The sequence below is a fragment of the Dromiciops gliroides genome, chromosome 6 (assembly GCF_019393635.1).
Source record: "Dromiciops gliroides isolate mDroGli1 chromosome 6, mDroGli1.pri, whole genome shotgun sequence".
Lineage (NCBI taxonomy): Eukaryota > Metazoa > Chordata > Mammalia > Microbiotheria > Microbiotheriidae > Dromiciops > Dromiciops gliroides.
The window spans coordinates 177,278,541-177,298,346 of record NC_057866.1 but is presented as its reverse complement, the minus strand read 5'-3'; positions in this window follow the sequence as shown (position 1 = coordinate 177,298,346).

Genomic DNA, 19,806 nt, shown 5'->3' with positions numbered 1-19,806 from the left:
GATATAAAGATAACATAAATCAGAAAATACACGCAGTAAATGTACTTTCCCATTGGGTGCAAGATATCTCAACCCCTTGAAGAAAAAGAGTGTTTTCCAGATCTCATCCAAGGGGAAATTCCTCAAAGTCTCCAACATGGTAAACTGGGGGTGGGGGTGGGCTTGAGGGGCTTGAGGGGGAAAGTAACATTATAAAAGTGCCAGCTTCTCTACATGTTCACTTTTCCCCTGTATTTATTTATCTCTTCTCAAGGACTTGAAGAGTCTGGAACTGCATGCTTTCTCTTTCAAAATTGGAAGCCAGAAGATGATGATCTCTCCTCCTGCAATCTTTCACGAACTCCACCATTCACACAGGCATAATAAATTGAATAATTAATCCCTACTAGTAGGCAAAGACCCAGGTGAATGAACTTCGAGATGTAGGTTACAATACTGTAAATTCCATGAGGGTAGACTATACTTTGTCATAAACTTTTCATTTGCCTTAGCACTTGGCACATTGCTCTGTATACAATGTGTAGTAGTTATTGTGTAGTCATAAGGGAAGAAAACTCAGAAGGTATTTGGTCCAACCATTCCTGAACAGAAAATCCCTCTAAACATCCCATGATCATTAGCTATTTTTTTCCAGGCTTCCAGGAATGAAAATTTTATTCCACTTCTTCACAGCTCTAATTTTTAAGAGTTTCCTTAAGAAAGAGCTTCTGAATTCTCATTCTCTTCAGCTACATTTCCTAATAATACCCTCAAGGGCCATGGAAAACTAATATAGTTCCTTCTGGTTGACAGTCTTTCATATGATAATCCTTCAGCTACTTGAAAATACCTATCATGACCCTTCTGCCCAGGCTATTTTTCCTTAGGCTAAACACCTCTAGTCTGTTCAGTAAATCCTCATTTAACATGGTTTCCAGTACTCACACTCCAATGATCTTGATCATCTATTGATGGATGAACTTCAGCTTTTCAAATATCCTTTCAAAAAATTGTAACTCAGAAATGAAGATACTAATAATTATGTGCTCTAAACTAGGACAGATGTAATAGGAATATCATATCTTTCATTCAACTCACTGTGTATCTATAAATATAGTCTGATATTTCAGGCAGGCCGCATCGATGCCTCATTTTCTGTATTAAATCCATTAAAAACAGTTAAAAAAAACTATTCTAGTGGTACCACTTGCTAACTATGTAATACATGGAAGTCATAATCTCTCTGGCCCTCAGTTTTTGCCTATGAAATTTGAAACAGGATCAGATTAGATGATCCCAAAGGTCCCATCCAACTATAAATCCTATTATTCTATTGTCATATATTTGGTAGTATTGTTACCTTAGGCAAGTCACTTAACCTCTACCAGTCTTATTCAACCAGTCAAGTCAATAAGTATTAATTAAGTATTTACTTAATGCAAATCACTGTTCTAAGATCTGGGGATAAAATAGATAAGTAAGATAGTTCCTGCCCTCAATGATCTTATATTGTATGAGGAGAAAACAGATGTGGTTGGCCTGGGTTTCATCCCCGAAAAAGGAAGTTCTAGGAGGAACTGGTTAGTCAGGGGGCAAAAGTATAGGAGCAGCTTCTAATGTAAGAAGTATTAGAGGGCAGAGTGAGCTTCCAGGCAGAAGAGGTTTCTATGGATTTGTAGAAAATGTCTTTTGGAATTGAGATGAATGAAGACATAGTTGACCTTGGAATCCTCCTTAAAATGAAAGTCAGTTTCCTCATCTGTAAAATGGGGATAATAATAATAATAGCACTGTTGGGAGGATAAAATCTAATAATATTTGTAAAGCATTTTGAAAACTCTACATGCTATATAAACATAAATATTATTGTTGTTGTTATCTCTACTTGCTTGAGTGCTACTTTGAATTTGTGTTGATAGTAAATTTAAATTTCATTTATATGCTTCTCATTTTTCTAATTTTCATGATGCTTTAAATAGCTTTCTTTGCTTATATTTGCTTGCATATTGTCTTCCCTCTTATTTTCTAAGCTCCTTGAGGGTAAGGTCTCTCTTTGGTTTCTTTTTATATCCCCATTGCTTAACACAGTGTCTGGCACATAGTAGGCACTTAAATAATGTTAACTCATTGATTGATATTTCTAGTCAATTAACCCCTATTAATTCAGTGTCTTCATCTGTAAAATGAAGGAATTTGACTAGATTACATCTACGATCTTATCTAACTCTAAAACATATGATCCTTTAAGGTAACTGTGAGAACTCCCTTTATTGAAATCCTGGGAAATTCATACTATTTCTATAGACTTCTCCTTATTTTAACAGCCTATAGTGAATGGAAATATGAACTTGGAATAAAGAAGACAAGGATACAAATTGTACTTCATCAAAGGATGACCCTGGGAAAGTTACTTAACCTCAATTAACTTGAGTTTCCTAATATGTAAAATGGGTAATAATAGTGCCTAGCAGGTTGAAAGAATCAAATGAGGTTTTTATATATATATGTATATATATATATGTATGTATGTATATATATATATATACACACACACATATATATACATATATATGTATATATATATACATATATATGTATGTATATATATGTGTGTGTGTGTGTATTCTATAAACCTTAAGGTGTAACACAAATATTTACTATGACAACAAGGAGAAGAAAGATAAAGGAAGGAAATAAAAGAAGAATAAAGAATTCACTACCAAGGCAGCTAGGTGTTGCAGTGAATAAAGCATGGGCTATGGATTCAGGAGGACCAGAGTTCAAATGTGGCCTCAGACACCTGACACTTATTTGCTGTGTGACCCTGGGCAAGTCACTTAACCCACATTGCCCTGTACCCCACCCCCAAAAAAGAATTCACAACCAGTTTAGGATTCCTGATAGAAGGTAGAATTAGTCTGCAATAACTTGTTCTTTCCTATATACATATATGTATACCTATATTTATATGTGTGTATATGTATGTGGGTATTTTTGTGTATGTATGTATATGTGTGTGTTTGTCTGTGTATCTATGTTCAGGTCCAGAAATCTAACTCCCTTGTTGCAGCATACTCCCAGTGAGTAAAATTCCCCTACTAGCATAGACTAAGTATTACTCTGATACTTATTATCTTAGAAAATTACCTAAGTTATTTGCTTATAATGTCACACAGCCAACAAATGCCAAAGATGAGACTTGAACTGATGTCTTGCTTAATTGGGGGGGAAATTATATACAGTATCTCAAATAAATATCTCATGTCTCAAATATATAAAAAATGTTATCAAATCTATAAGAATGAGCCATTTCCCAATTGATAAATACTTCAAGACAAGCTCTTTAAACAATGTTTTACACTGCCTCTCATATAGTTTTATATATATGTATGTGTGTGTGTTTATATGTATATTTATGTGTATGTCATATATCACATATAATATAAACTTGTATGTATATGTATACACATTATGTCTTGGTATTAGCAAGTGTATATGTGTGTACATATTGCCTCACCAATGTGAATAATACAGGGAAAGTTCAAAACAATATCATGCTATGAAAGAGAAGTACATTTAGAAGGTTTTGCCTGTGTTTTAAGAGGAAACACAATTTATGGTCATTTGAAGCTTATTTTCAGATATAACTATCTTAACATAGTTGAAATACCTTAATCATCAATCCTTTTTCATTAGTTTGAGCAATTTAATGTAACTATAATCAGGGGAAATTGATTTTCATTTTTACATTTTCCTTTAATTACATCAGTACCTATTCTCAGTGGCAGGAAGTAGAAGGAAACATCAGAGAGAAAATCATATTTATTTGTGATTCATTCAGCAATAAAAGCATACTTCATAAAAGATCAGAATACTGGGTATGTATGTTGGAGATTGGGGGCAAGGAGAATGCTATGTGAAGTCCTGGCATATGACTAAATGCTAGCTCAACATCTACTGTTCTTCATAGTGTTTAGGTTATAAGAATTTTTCAAGGAAACATTTTCTGTTGGGAATGTTTTTGTTTTGTTTTGTTTTGTTTTGAAATTTAAATGGTACATATGGTCCTGGCCACAGAATAGAAGTCTGCTCTTTGACCATCAACCTAGGTAAATTCAGAGAAGCTTGTTATTAGGATGATTATAAGATGATTATTTGGCATTGGGGCCTCAATTACTAATGAAGACCATCTACAAAGTTGTAAGGTGACTCTTTTCATTTACTCATATCCAGAGTAGTTCATGGAGTTAGTTCCTATATCCCATGGGGAGTTCAGAGAAACCTGGAGGGTCTTATGTGAGCTGATGATGAGTGAGATGAGCAGAACCAGAAGAACATTGTACACAGTATCATCAACATTGAGTGTTGACCTACTGTGATGGACTATATTCTTCTCACCAATGCAATGGTACAGAAGAGTTCCAGGGAACTCATGATAGAAGAGGATCTCCAAATCCAAGGGAAAAAAAAAAAAGAACTGTGGAGTATAGATGCTGATTGAACCATGCTATTTCTTTTGTTTTGGGTGCTGTTGGTTTTTTTTTTCTATTTTGAGGTTTTGCATTACTGCCCTGATTTTTTCTCTTATAACAGGATTAATGCAGAAATAGGATTAATTTTATTATGAATATATATGTGTGTATATATATATATATATGTGTGTGTGTGTATATGTATATAGATATATAGATATAACCTATATCAGATTATCTGCTGTCTAGGGGAGGGGGAGGGAGGGGAGGGAGGGAGAAAAATATGAAATTGTAAAGCTTGTATAAACAAAAGTTGAGAACTATCTTTACATGTAATGGAAAAAATAAAATACCTTATATATAAAAAAATAAAAAAACATTATTACTCTTATTGTATAAATTATGTTCTCTTGATTCTTCTCATTTTGCTCGACATAATTTAATGCCAGGGTATTTCCCATGTTTTTTCCTCCTAAATTCATTGAGATAATCATTTCTTACATCACAGCTTTATTCTATCACAACCATATACCACAATTGGTTCAGTCATTCCCAAATTGATAGGATTCGTGGCAATTTCTAATTCTTTGCCAAACCAAAGAGAGCAGCTATAAGCATTTTAAAATATATAGGTTCTTTTCTTTTTTCCCCTAACCTGTTTTGGAAATGGACCAATTACTGGCATTGCTAAGTCAAAGGGTATAGGTAATTTACTAACTCTTTCAGCATAATTACAAATTGTTTTGATAAATTTGTGGATCATTTCACAATTCTACCAACAACGAATTAGTGTCCCAATTTTTCTATATCCTCAACAATTTTAATTACTTTTCCCTTCTAGCATTTTAGCCAATCTTATAGGTGGAAAATATCTCAAGGTTATTTCATTCTGCATTTCTCTAATCAATAATGATTTGGGGTATTTTAATTTGACTATAAATTGTTTTGGTTTCTTTATTGGAATACTGCTTGTTCATATCTTTTGACCATTTATCAATTGGGGAATGAGTCCTATTATAGTTTTGACAAAATTCTTTATATTTTTGATGTGAGACCTTGATCTGATAAACTATATTTTCCCCAATTTTCTGCTTTTCCTTCTGACCCTGGCTACATTTGTTTTATTTGAACAAAACTTTTTAATTTCTTGTAATCATAATTATCCATTTTACAACTAACTTTTCTCTTTATTTCTTTTTTATACATAAATCATTCACCTGTCAATAAGTCTGTTAATAAAAATGTTCTACGACCTAATTTTCTTATAAAATCTCTATATCTAGGTCATGTATCCATTTTGACTTTATCTTGGTAAATCATGTGAAATACTGTTACATGCCTAGTTTCTGCCATATTGCTTTCCAGCTTTTCCCAAAGAATAAATTCTTATCTCAAAATCTTAATTCTTTATACTTATTGAATAATTTTATATTACCCTTTTCATGTAATTTCCAAATATACTTTCTTCTCCTTAACACCCTTCCTTATGACAGATAAAAAAACAAATGAGACAGACATTGTCACTATCTCTGACTGTGCTTCATTCCACATCCATTCTTCCCTAACTTATTGCTAAACAATTGTTTTGCCATCTCTATGCTTGGGCTAGGATTGATTATAATAATTAATAGAAGTTCAATTGTTTTTGAGTGTTATTTTTATTTTCATTATTATAGCCATTGTTCTTGCAGTTATATTGGTTCTACATACTTTACTCAAAATTGTCTAATGTAGATATATCCATTGTGTAATTTAAATTTCTAAATGTAGGTTCTAATCTGTCCCCCAAGTTTTGGGGAGGAAACTGACTAAAATCACTGATAAACAAGTTTAGGTTTTTAAGGGTCTGTTGAAAGATAGTAAAAGAAAGAGTAAGATTGAGAACAGAATTTCTATAATCTGGCAATCCTAACTTTCCTAACTCCACTGTGAAGTCCTCTGCCACCACTGCGATGTCTCACAGTCCAAAGAGTGCGAGCTCTCTGCGCAGCAACCACTTCCTCCTTCCTGTTCCCCTCCCAGAAATGGGAGGTTCTTCAAGTTGATTTGTTGTCTGGGCCGGAAGGTGGTCAAAGTTAAAAATTTCTAGTTTCTGAGAACAATTACTTTTTAAAGTACTCTTAAGTACCAGCCAGATGTGCTTAGAACCTAGTTAACTAGAAGTCAGCCGGTAATCCAGTCAAATCAGTCGCCTTAGACCTAAAAGTGGTATTGCTGGGCCAAGGGGTATGCACAGCTTTATCGCCCTTTGGGCATAATTCCAAATTGCTCTCCAGAATGGTTGGATCAGTTCACAGCTCCACCAACAATGCATTAGTGTTCCAATTTTCCCACAGCTTCTACAACATTTATTATTTTCCTTTTTTGTCCTTTTAGCCAATCTGATAGGTGTCAGGTGGTACCTCAGAGTTGTTTTAATTTGCATCTCTCTAATCATTAGAGATTTAGAGCATTTTTTCATATGGGAATAGATAGCTTTGGTTTCTTCATCAGAAATCTGCCTGTTCATATCCTTTGACCATTTCTCAATTGGGGAATGACTTGGATTCTTATAAATTTGATTTAGTTCCCTGTATATTTTAAAGATGAGGCCGTTATCAGAAGTACTGGCCATAAAAATTGTTTCCCAGGTTTCTGCCTCCCTTCTAATTTTGGATGCATTGTTTCTGTTTGTACAAAATTTTTTTAATTTAATATAATCAAAATCATCCATTTTGCATTTTATAATATACTCTATCTCTTGTTTGGTCAAAAACTGTTTTCCTTTCCAAAGATCTGATAGGTAGACTATTCCTTTCTCTCCTAATTTACCTATGGTATCACCTCTTATGTCTAAATCGTGTATCCATTTTGACCTTATTTTAGTATAAGGTGTAAGATGTTGGTCTATGCCTAATTTCTGCCATACTGTCTTCCAGTTTTCCCAGCAGTTTTTGTCAAATACTGAGTTCCTATCCCAGAAGCTGGAGTCTTTGGGTTTATCAAACACTACATTACTAGTGTCATTTACTACTGCATTTCCTGAGCCTAGCCTATTCCATTGATCTACCACTCTATTTTTTAGCCAGTACTAGATAGTTTGATGACTGCCGCTTTATAGTAGAGCTCCAGGTTTGGTACCGCTAACCCACCTTCCTGTGATTTTTTTTTTCATTATTTCCCTGGATATTCTTGATTTTTTGTTTTTCCAGAGGAATTTTGTTATTATTTTTTCTAGCTCTATAAAATAATTTTTAGGTAGTCTGATTGGTATGGCACTGAATAAGTAGATTAATTTAGGCAGTATTGTCGTTTTTACTATATTAGCTCTGCCTATCCATGTGCAATTGATATCATTCCAATTATTTAGATCTGATTTGATTTGTGAGAAGAGTGTTTGGTAGTTGTGTTCATAGAGTTCCTGGGTTTGTCTTGGCAAGTAGACTCCCGAGTATTTTATATTATCTATGGTTACTTTAAATGGAATTTCTCTTTCTATCTCTTGCTGCTGGGCTTTGTTGGTCATGTATAGAAATGCTGATGATTTATGTGGATTTATTTTATATCCTGCTACTTTGCTAAAGTTGTTAATTGTTTCAAGTAATTTTTGAGTTGATTCTCGAGGATTCTTTAAGTATACCATCATATCATCTGCAAAGAGTGATAGTTTTGTTTCCTCCTTGCCTATTCTAATTCCTTTAATTCCTTTCCCTCTTTGAATCAAATCTAATGAGAATAGGGTTGAAACAATGTTCCCCCCTCCTTTCTTTCCCTCTATTGTAATAGGTTTTTTTTCTACCTCTTCATATGATGTAATTCATCCCATTCCACCTCCCCTTTCCTCTCCTCCCCATAGATTCCCTTTTTAACCCCTTAATTCTTTTTTGTATCATCACATCAAAGACAATTTATATTTATACCCTCTGTGTAAAGTCCTTCTCTCTGCCCAAATACATTTACAGTTCTTAAGAGTTATGAGTTTTATCTTCCTCTTTAGGGATATAAACAGTTTAACCTAATAGGGTAACCCTTTTTTTTTTCCCCTCTGTTTACCTTTTTAAACTTCTCTTGAGTCTTGTATGTTGAGATCAAATTTTCTATTCAGTTCTGCTCTTTTCACCAGGAAAGATTGAAAGTCCCCAATGTCATTAAATGTCCATCTTGTCCCCTGAAGGAAAATGCACATTTTTGCTGGGTAATAGATTCTTGGCTGCAATCCAAGCTCCTTTGCTTCCTGGAATATCATATTCCAAGTCTTGCAATCCTTTAATGTTGAAGCTGCCCGTTCCTGAACATTCCTGACTGTGGCTCCATGATATTTAAATTGCTTCTTTCTGGCTGCTTGGAGTATTTTCTCCTTCACCTGATAGTTCTGGAATTTGGCTACAATATTCCCTGGAGTTTTCAATTTAGGGTCTCTTTCAGGAGGTGATCGGTGGATTCTTTCAATGATGATTTTATCCTCTGATTCTATGATATCAGGGCAGTTCTCCTTAATAATTTCCTGGAATATGCTGTCTAGATTCTTTTTCAGTTCATGGCTTTCATGCAGTCCAATGATTCTCAAATTGTCCCTCCTGGATCTGTTTTCCAGATCAGTTGTCTTTCCAATGAGGTATTTCACATTTTCTTCTATTTTTTCATTCTTTTGATTCTGCTTGACTGATTCCCGGTGTCTCATGGATTCCTTATCTTCCAACTGTCCCATTTTAGTTTTTTGTTTTTTTTTTTTTCCATTTGGCCAGATGAATTTTTTAAGGTATTGTTTTCTTCAGGGAGATTATGGACCTTTTTTTCCATTTGGCCAAGTGAATTTTTTAAGGCATTGTTTTCTTCAGTGAAATTATGTGCTTCCTTTTCCAAGCTGCTGATTCTTTTTTCATAGTTTTCTTGTTTTGCTTTCATTTCTCTCCCCATTTTTTCTTCTACCTCTCTCAATTGATTTTTTAAATCCTTTTTGAGCTCTTCCAGGAAGGCTTTTTGTTATTGAGACCAATTTACCTTCCCTTGTGAGGCTTCAGATGTAGGCAATTTGAGGCTATTGTCCTCATCTAAGTTTGTGTTGGCTTCTTCCCTATGGATACAGAAGCTCTCAATGGAGAGGGCTCTCTTTTGCTTCTTACTCATTATTGCAGCTTATTTATTTATTTTTTAAGTTGAGGTCTGCTCTGGGGGCACCAGGGTCCCTGTTCTGGGCTTCTTGTGCAGGGGTATAGGTGCTGTGTGACCGGCTTTTTACTCTGAGGCCTTTATGGTGTGTGGAGATCCCCTGCCCTGCACTTCCTCTCTGAGTGTGCTCGGCCAGCCAGGCGCCCAATCCTGGCGGCCGATCCCGCCTGACCCCTTCGTGGCCCCCCCCGGCCAGTGCAGGTAAGTTTTTCCACTGTCCTTCTTGGCCACCAGATTTTTGAACCAGGTTCCAGGGGCCTCAGTTGTTTGGCTGTGGCCCACAGCTCCTGCTGACTTGTCCCGACCCCCTCGGCACTGGGTTGCTGCCCTGTGCTGGGCCTCCCTTTTGCCCGAGTCAGATCGACCTTTTCCTGTAGTCTTCTAAATTATCTCTGGTTGGAGGACTGTGTTTCTCTGTCCCTTTGCAGGTTCTGTAGTTTCAGAATCCGTCCAGAGGCTTGATTTAATGTTCTTTTTGAGGGAACAGAAGGAGAGCTCAGGCAGCTTGCTGCTTCCTCTCCGCCATCTTGGCTCCACCTCCATAAAGTCTTCTAATGGGCTTCAAAGCTAAAATAATTGATGACTTTGGCTGATACTCAGAAAAATCTGAGTTTACAGACTTTTTTTTCTTCCTGGTTTCAGTTGAAGTATTCTTTTTCCGAGCTGATAAAATGAGGTTTAGGGAAGATTGGTTGCTTCATCTCCTACTCAATAAATGTATGTCAATGATTACATATTCCTCTATTTCTTTTGTGTTTACTGTTTACTAATCCTTGGTGAATGCAAAGGTGGGAGAATCCTGCTGACCAGGAGATCCATCAAAGTCATCAGAGATCCCCCTGGTGAATGGAGCTAGAGTGGAATCTACCAGAGGTAGTTACACTAGCCAATGACAAAAGAAGTACCTGCAGGGGCAACTAGGTCGCTCAGTGGGTAAAGCACCAGCCCTAGATTCAGGAGCACCTGAGTTCAAATTGGGCTCAGACTGTGAGACCTTGGGCATGTCACTTAACCTTCATTTCAACCCCACCCCATAAAAGTACCTGCAGATGGATAGGAAAAGACAGACAAGGACAGTTGTGGCTTTAGAAATCATGTCTCCTAGTGAAGGAATGCTTACTGAAAGCTCTAAAAGAGTATTGATCCTTGGATCACCTCTGAAAGATTATGCTCAGTTTTGCTGGATATGTGATTCTTGGTTGTAAACCTAATTCCTTTGCCCTCTAGAATATCATATTCCATGCCCTCCAGTCCTTTAATATAGAAGATGCTAGAACTTGTCCAATCCTGACTGGGGCTTCACAGTACTTTATTCTTTTTTTTTGGCAGTTTGCAATATTTTCTCCTTGACCTGAGAGTTCTGAAATTTGGCTATAATATTCCTAGGAGTTTTCATTTTGGGATCTCTTTCAGGAGTTGATCAGTGGATTCTTTCCATTTCTATTTTACCTTCTGCTTCTGGAATATCAGGGCAAATTTCCCTGACAGTTTCTTGGAAGATGATGTCTAAACTCTTTTCTTGATCATGGTTTTCAGGTAGACCAATAATTTTCAAATTATCTCTTCTGGACCTATTTTCCTTGTCATCAGTTTTTCCCAGAAGATATTTCACATTGCCCTCTATTTTTTATTCGTTTGGATTTGCTTTATTGTGTCTTGATTTCTCATGAAGTAACTAGCTTCCATTTGTTCAATCCTAATTCTTAGGCAATTCTTTTTGTGAGAGAGCTTTTGTACCTCCTTTTCCATTTGGTCAATTTGGCTTTTCAAGCTGTTGACTTTTTTCCCATGTCTTTCCTGCATCACACTCATTTCTCTTTCCATTTTTTTCCTCTACCTCTCTAACTTTATCTTCAAAGTCCTTTTTGAGCACCTCTATGGACTTAGACCAATTCATATCTTTCTTGGAATCTTTAGATATAGGGGCCCTGATGTTGTCATTTTCCTCTGAAGGTGCACCTTGATCTGCCTTGTCACTAAAGAAACTTTATATGGTCCTCACCTTTCTCTGTCTGCTCATCTTGCCTTTCTTTTACTTGACTTTTAGCTCCTTAAAGTGGGGCACTGTTTCTAGGCTGTGCTATCCCAAGCTTCAGAAGGTCACAGGTGGTATGATTTAAGGAGGAGCAGGTTCTTCACTTGCCTGACCTGTTCCCTGGTCTGCAGATGTCCCCAGACCAAATTTCTAATCAACCAGCTTTGTGTGTTGTGGTTGTCAGCTCCAATGAGCTTGTGCCCCTCCCCCACCTGGGCCACTGCTACTTAAGCCTGCCTCCTGTTTCCCAGCAGGGGTGAAAAACCCAAGTTCTGCCTCAGCACCAGCATAGAGCACTGTAGTCTCCCCTCTGCCAAGAGCTCAGCCCTTTCCCCAGACTGGGCTTACTTCCAAATGACACTGGTTCTGCAGGTGATTGAGGCTCTGGGGGGTCTCTTTCTCTGGTGAGATCTTCTTGGGACTGGATCTGTGTCAGAGTGACTGTGGGGTTGGGCTCTACTGCTGTCTCAAAACAGCAGCTTGCTCCTTCTGACCTTCAAAGCTGTCCTTGGTTAGAAGATGATTTCAGCATATTCTTCTGTGGGTTTTGCTGCTCTAGGAATTGTTCTATGACATTCTGTTAATGTTTTCTGGAGTGATCATGTCATGAGTTTGATAGCTCACTGGCTTTCCTCTGCCATCTTGGCTCCACCCCAGAATTCTACCAAAGGGCTGAACTTCTTTTCAACCACTGATAGTTTGCCTCAATCCATTTTGATCCTTGGATCACAACAATGAGTTATACCTAAGGAGAAACTCATTAAGATAACCCAAAGGGACATAAGGACTTTCCCAGAGTTAAGAGTCTTGAGGTACCCCTCAGTCTCACATACTCTCTTCATATAAAACCAACTATCATTGTATTTTGATCTTAATCTCCTCAAGAACATTTTGTGTACAAGAGAAGAGTGAGTCCCAGTATGAAGGAGATTGTTTTGTAATCACTGTTCTTGTTATTCCTACTTAAGTAAATAACTTTACTATTTTCTAAATGTTAATGAAGTTTAATTTGTTGATAATGGGAAGCACAGTGAATGGAAACTCTGAAGTAACCAGTACTAGAAATCTAAGTGCATATAACCCTGAGTGGAGAAGTCCTCAGTCAATTCTCAGTAGTCAACCTTGACTGTAATTGGGAGTTGGTAAAATGAGCCAAAAGTGATGCTATGAAATGTTTTAACATTGCTGTCAAATTGATGGATATGATCTAATGCCTCAGACATATTTCAATGTGAATATCTCTTATTAGGAATGATGTTTTTTTTTTAATTTTAGTTTTAATTAATGGAATAAAACTAGCATTCCCATAACATAATACAATAAAAAAGATGATTGTACATGAAACTGCAAATCTACTATGCACAACTTGCTGTTCTTTTCAAATATGCAATGGACTTAGCATGTAATTTTTCTCCCCCCCCCCCAGATGGCTACCATTATACACATAGGTATAATAGATAGATAGATTAGATAGATACATACACATACATATATACACACATGTATATATAAATATATGTGTGTTCATATATGCACACACATATACATTTATATTTTATATATGTGAAACTATTCTAGACATACGTCTACAATTTCTTTCTCTGCATGCAGATAATATGTTTCCTTATATGTCCTTTATAATTAATTTGGGGGGGGGCAGCTAGATGGCTCAGTGGTTAAAGCGCTGGCCCTGGATTCAGGAGTACCTGAGTTCAAATCCAGCCTCAGACACTTAACACTTACTAGCTGTGTGACCCTGGGCAAGTCACTTAACCCCCATTGCCCCGTAAAAAAAAAATAATAATTAATTTGGGTGTTTGTAATTGACAAAATAACTTATTCATTCAAAGTCATATTTTTTCATTTATTTAGAATTTTATTTTTCCCCAATTACATATAAAAACAATTTTAATGTCTATTTTAAAAACCTTCTCCAAATTCTCTTCCTCCATTCTTCCCCACCCCTGTCCTGAAGAATGCAAGCAATTCAATATGTTATATGTATGTATTCATGTAAAACATTTCCATATTAGGTTGTAAAAGAAATAAGACAAAAAAAACTCAAGAAAAATCAACAAAAAATATATTTCAGTCTGTATTCAGATACCACCAATTTTCTCTGGAGATTAATTGCATTTTTCATCATAAGTCCTTCATAGTTGTCTTGTATCATTTTATTGCTGAGAAGAGTTAATTGCATTGCTGAGAACAGCTATCAAAGTCATTCTTTAAAAATATTGCTGTTACTGTATACAATATTCTCTTGGTTCTGCTCATTTTGCTTTTCAAAATTTCATATAAGTCCTTCCATGTTTTCTAAATTTATTAAGACCATCATGCCTTATAGCATAATAATATTCCCCAGTCATTCCCCAATTGATGGGCACCCCCATTAACAAGTGATAGAGAACAAAGTTAGGTGTAAATGGATGATTTATATTACATTAAATTTAAAAGGTTTTGTACAAATAAAATTAATTAAAAGTGATTTTGGAACAAGGATAATCACTTGTTTATGGATTGCAAGTATATAATATACTTTTATTAATATTTTCAAATTTTCATATATTTAAAATTGATCATACTCATATCCATTTATTGACCTTTGGTCTTTTGGACACTGGCTCTTGGTTTTAAACATTTCTATACATTGCCTATGTATATTGACATCAGGTTTTTATCAAAAATATTTGATAGAACCCCCTCCCCCAGTTCCTCAGGCACAGAGGGAATTATTTTTATTAAATATATTTTTGATTATTTCAGATTTCATCTAAGGAAAGTACTGAAAATTGGTTTATCAGTCACTTAATTTTGCAACCTGGAGATGCAGTTTATAAACTCTTAAGTTGCAGCTTTACAACAGATATAGCTTTCAAACTGTTCTCACATGTATACATTTTTTTAGTTTATTATGACCCCCTTTGTATAATTTTGTTTTATTGACATAAAACAAAAGAAAACTCAAAATACTTCTTTTTCCCTGAGAATTATCCATGTAAGCATATAGAAAATGTTCTCTGAAGGTGTCCTAATGATTTTCTGCTGCTAGCCAAACTATTAACAACTGCTTCGTCTTAGTAAATTGAAAGTATAGTTATTTCCTTCAACTGAAATACCTATCAAGTGATATTTAACAGTGAATTAACTTGGAAACTAATCAGTATTCCTAATATTTAATTATTTATTAGGATTTATATGGCCCAGTTTGAATTTTATATATATGTTGTTGTTTTTTAAACGTAGAGTCTCAGTGTGAGTCACCAAGCCTTTCTAAGCTTCTGCTATCCCAGGAAAAAAAAAAAAAAACTTCTTAAGCATAATTGCGGTACATTTTAATGTAGGACAAAATGAATGAGACAGTTTCTGCCTGATTTCCAGAAAGTTAAATCTTTTTAATAATATTGTGATAGGTTGTAAGCACTAGCTTGAACATGGTGGGAAAAACAATCACACATACACACACACACACACACACACACACACATCAAAAATAAAGTCATGGGGCAGCTAGGTGGCACAGTGGATAGAGCACTGGCCCTGGAGTCAGGAGTACCTGAGTTCAAATCCAGCCTCAGACACTTAACACTTACTAGCTGTGTGAACCTCGGCAAGTCACTTAACCCCAATTGCCTCACTAAAAAAATAAATAAATAAAAATAAATAAAATAAAGTCATTGTGGCAACAATAATACTATTTGCAAATAAATTACATCTATTTACATAGATGGACATGTAATTCTGGCTGATGGTAGTGAGGTTATGTGGCTTAATATAAATATTTTAAAATAGTTCATTCTAAATTAATATTCCTTAGTCTCAGGTCCAATAATAATATTTTCTTGTTTAAAAGTCTTTGGTGTTTTCGTACTTTCTATTGTGAGATTTAAAATTGGATATTAGATCATAAATCTCCCCTACTTAACCTTTCCCTTAATTTATCTCCCAGACTAGTAAATGGAAGAAGCTTTTGGTTTTCTAGATAGACCTTTTATTGTTATGGTAGTCACAAGGTGATGTTGATTAGAAGGATAGGAAAGTAGAAACACAATACAAATCATCTTAAGTCTAAGCTTAGTCTATATTCCTTATAAAAACTCACCAAAACCAAAGGCCACCTTTGGAGAGAGAGAGACCATCTGTGCAGCACAGTCAGGAGACCAGCAGAGCAGGAAAAAGCCCCACTTCTGTTCTCTCCTTGCCTTTTCAGCTCGCACCCCGGAAGTCGAGTGCATAGCAGGCAGTCTGACATGCGCAGCAGGCACACTGGCGTGCGTAGCTCATGCCATTGGTCTCCTCCCCAAAAGGGTGGTCCTTAAAGAAAAACTGGCATCTTTCAGTTATCCTAACCAACTGTTAAAAAACTTTCATATTTTTTTAACACACTATTTTATAAATTATAAAACCCTCAGCATGATCTCTAAAGCTATCCACACTCCAGCTCCCACCTATCATTCTGCAGTGATTCAATATTTCTTATATTCTAACAGTTTGCATTTGAACCAACATGGCCTACTAGCTGTTCTTTGAACTGAACATCCCATTCTCCATCTCTATATTTCCTACAATTTTAAAGTAGTAGTAGTGATTGCAGCAGTAGTAAGACTAGTAGTTGTAGTAGTAGAAATAGTAGCAGCAGCAGCAACAAGAACAGTAGTAGAAATTTTCTTTTTACTCCTGTCTCCCTCTCAGAATTCCTAGGTTCTTTCAAGGTATATGGCCAACTGATCCCATCCCCACCCCAGTTATTATCTCCCTTCCTCCTTGTATTATATAGTCCTTATTTCTATTGTATATGTATTTCTCCAGTAGAATAAATATCTCTTTTGATTTTGTCTTTTTTATTTTCATTGCCTTGAACATTGAATTTGGACATAATATTCAACAAATATTTGAAATTTGTTTAATTTCATGGAGTTTAATAAAATTCATTTTCTTGGCAAGAAAAACAAAACAAGCTACTGTTAGCCATTGATTCTATTTCCAGTTATTACAGTCTCTACTATAAGTCTTTTTAGCACCCTGATCTCACCCTGACTTCAAGGAAAAAGGGGTCTTTTTTTCTTTGATAATGTATGAATTGACCAATTAACAAATATTTGTTTCTAATTTAATGTAAGAAGCACATTTTTAATTTTACTAACCCACATGATTATTGATTTCTATCTCAGACTGTTAACATATCTCCTTAATCTTACTATCTTACTAAAATGAAGCAACCATAGCAAGCACTTGATTATCTTCAGATGGTAGAAAGAACCAAGCTGTTCCCTTCTGCCCCTAGCTCCTGCCAGAAAATGAGGTTTCAGGAGAATAATAATCCAAAGAAGGAATAGAGGAAGTATCTTTATTAGTAGTACATTTGGAACTCCTTAATCAAAACCATTGAAAACAATGAGATGAAGGGATAAGCAAGGTGGCACAGTGGATAAAGCACTGGCCATGGATTCAGAAGGACCTGAGTTCAAATCTGTCCTTAGATACTTGAAATTTACTAGCTGTGTGACCCTGGGTAAGTCACTTAAACCTTATTGCCCCCAAAAGAAAGAAAGAAAGACAGAAAGGAAGGAAGGAAGGAAGGAAGGAAGGAAGAAAGAAAGAAAGAAAGAAAGAAAGAAAGAAAGAAAGAAAGAAAGAAAGAAAGAAAGAAAGAAAGAAAGAAAGAAAGAAAGAAAGAAAGAAAGAAAAAGAAAAAAATAAAGAAAACGATGAGATGAATAACATGGTGGTAATGATGATTTTGGAGAGCAATGAAGAATTATGCCCAAATAAATATTAAACTGCTTTATACTCTTTTACTCAGCAATTATACAACTAGGTCTGTTTCTCAAGATGATTAGAGGGAAAATGGGGAAAAAACTATATATTCTAAAATATTTATAACAGCTCTCTTTGTTTTAGGAAAGAACTGGAAATTGCAGGGATGCCCATAAATTGGAGAATGACTATATAAATTGTGTGATGGAATATTACTGTGCTATAAGAAATGATGAGGTCGATGATCTTAGAAAAAACATGGGTAGACTGGCATGAAATAATGAAGAGTCAAATGAGCAGAACCACGAGAATGTTGAATCCAGTAACAATATTTTTTTTAAGAACAAGTTTCAGTGCCTAAGTCATTTTGAGTATTACTATAACTACCTTAATGAACAACAAAAGACATATGAAGGAGGATGCTATCTGCATCCAGACCCAGAATTGATAAATAGAAGCATGTATAGAATGGTGTGACAGATATATGTGTATGTGTGTATGCATATGTATACATGCATGCATACATACAAACTCATAAATCCATATTTGTCTCAGACAGGGGAAAAGAAAAAAAAGAAAAAGTTACAAAATTATTATATCTTCAAAATTATTAATAGCATGCATAATAAATTTTCAGTCATATATACAATCATCTTTCCCCCTATTCTACTATATTTTAGGAATGCTTATTTTATTTCTTAAATTCAGAATGAAATAGGTAAAATTTTAAAATAATCAAAGAAAATTTCAATAAAAATATTTTTCCTCTTCCAGCCATGTTCCCACACAAATATGGGGGAAAGATAACAAATATCATAGAAAAAAAAGTAACCCCCATATTGTTCACATCCAAAATTGCATGTATCTTTCAGCATCTTAAATCCATCACCTTCCAAGAGGTAGGCTGCATAAATCGTCATAGTCTTAGACAGTTGTCTGAGACACTGAGAGGTTAATTGATCTCCATTTCCACTAGTTCTATAGTATGTTTCAAAGGCAGGGATTGACTCTGGCTCTACCTGCCTTCAAGTCAAGCATTCTCTTCACTATATAACCCTATCTCTTTATAGATACTAAGCAAAATAATCGTCATTACATTATACCTAGCCCAAGATTATACACACACACACATACATACATATTCCTTCTAGATATACCACATAGTATAAATTAAAAGTTTAGTAAATCTACAACAACTAAAATACTTAGGCCTGGACTTCACAATAACTTCACATAAATCCTAAATTTCTCTTCCCTTAAAAAGATGTATTTTATGTTTCCTCAGGACACTGTCTCATGATTTCTCTAGTACCCATGGCAACCATGAAACTTTCATTTCTACTATAAATATTTAAATCCCAATCAAACCTGTTCACATTTCACAGAGTAAACAAAAAAGACAGATATGATTACCATGTAGCAACTCAGGCAAAGTTTGAAAATTCTTTATAGCAATTTTTGTATTTTGAAGACTGTGATGTTTCTGGGTAACCTTAAATAATTTCTACTAGAATGTAATATATGAGATAATCTACCCAACTAAAGAAACCATACACACACACACACACTACATTGCAGCCATAGCTTTTAATATAAATTTCCATCATTTCTCCCTAGGTAGTTACTTATATTTCTCCCATTGGCAAAGAGAACAAATGATTTCTGACTAAAGCAATTCATGGACAATGTAGTCATCAAAATAAAGGAAACCATTTGTTTTTCCTCATTATTTCTAGATCTGAATGAGTGTTTATTGATTTATTGATGACAGATCATATTTTTTAACTTTTTTTCTGTCCTTTCCTGTTCCTTTCTTTTTAAAAATATAACATGAGGGGGCACCTAGGTGGCACAGTGGATAAAGCACGGGCCCTGGAGTCAGGAGTACCTGACTTCAAATCTGGCCTCAGACACTTAACACTTACTAGCTGTGTGACCCTGGGCAAGTCACTTAACCCCAATTGCCTCACTAAAAAAAAATGTAACATGAAATTTATGTAAAATTATTAATATAATTTCTCTACATATAAATTGGCCATCTCTTTTTTCTCTTTCAGTACCTCAAGAGGGATATCAAGAAATTATACTTCCTATTAAGTTTCTTTTTTTTTTAATGAGGCAATTGGGGTTAAGTGACTTGCCCAGGGTCACACAGCTAATAAGTGTTAAGTGTCCGAGGCCGGATTTGAACTCAGGTACTCCTGACTCCAGGGCCCGTGCTTTATCCACTGCGTCACCTAGCTGCCCCCTTCCTATTAACTTTCTACACACAATGAAATCAACTTGGTTATCTCTATAAAGCCTTTGAATTCTTTTTCCCTGCATTAAGTTTTTTTGCCTTCTTTTTTCACTTTTATCAAGAATGTCAACATAACAGGGAAGTAAGCAGAAACAATGATGTAATGATAATCAACT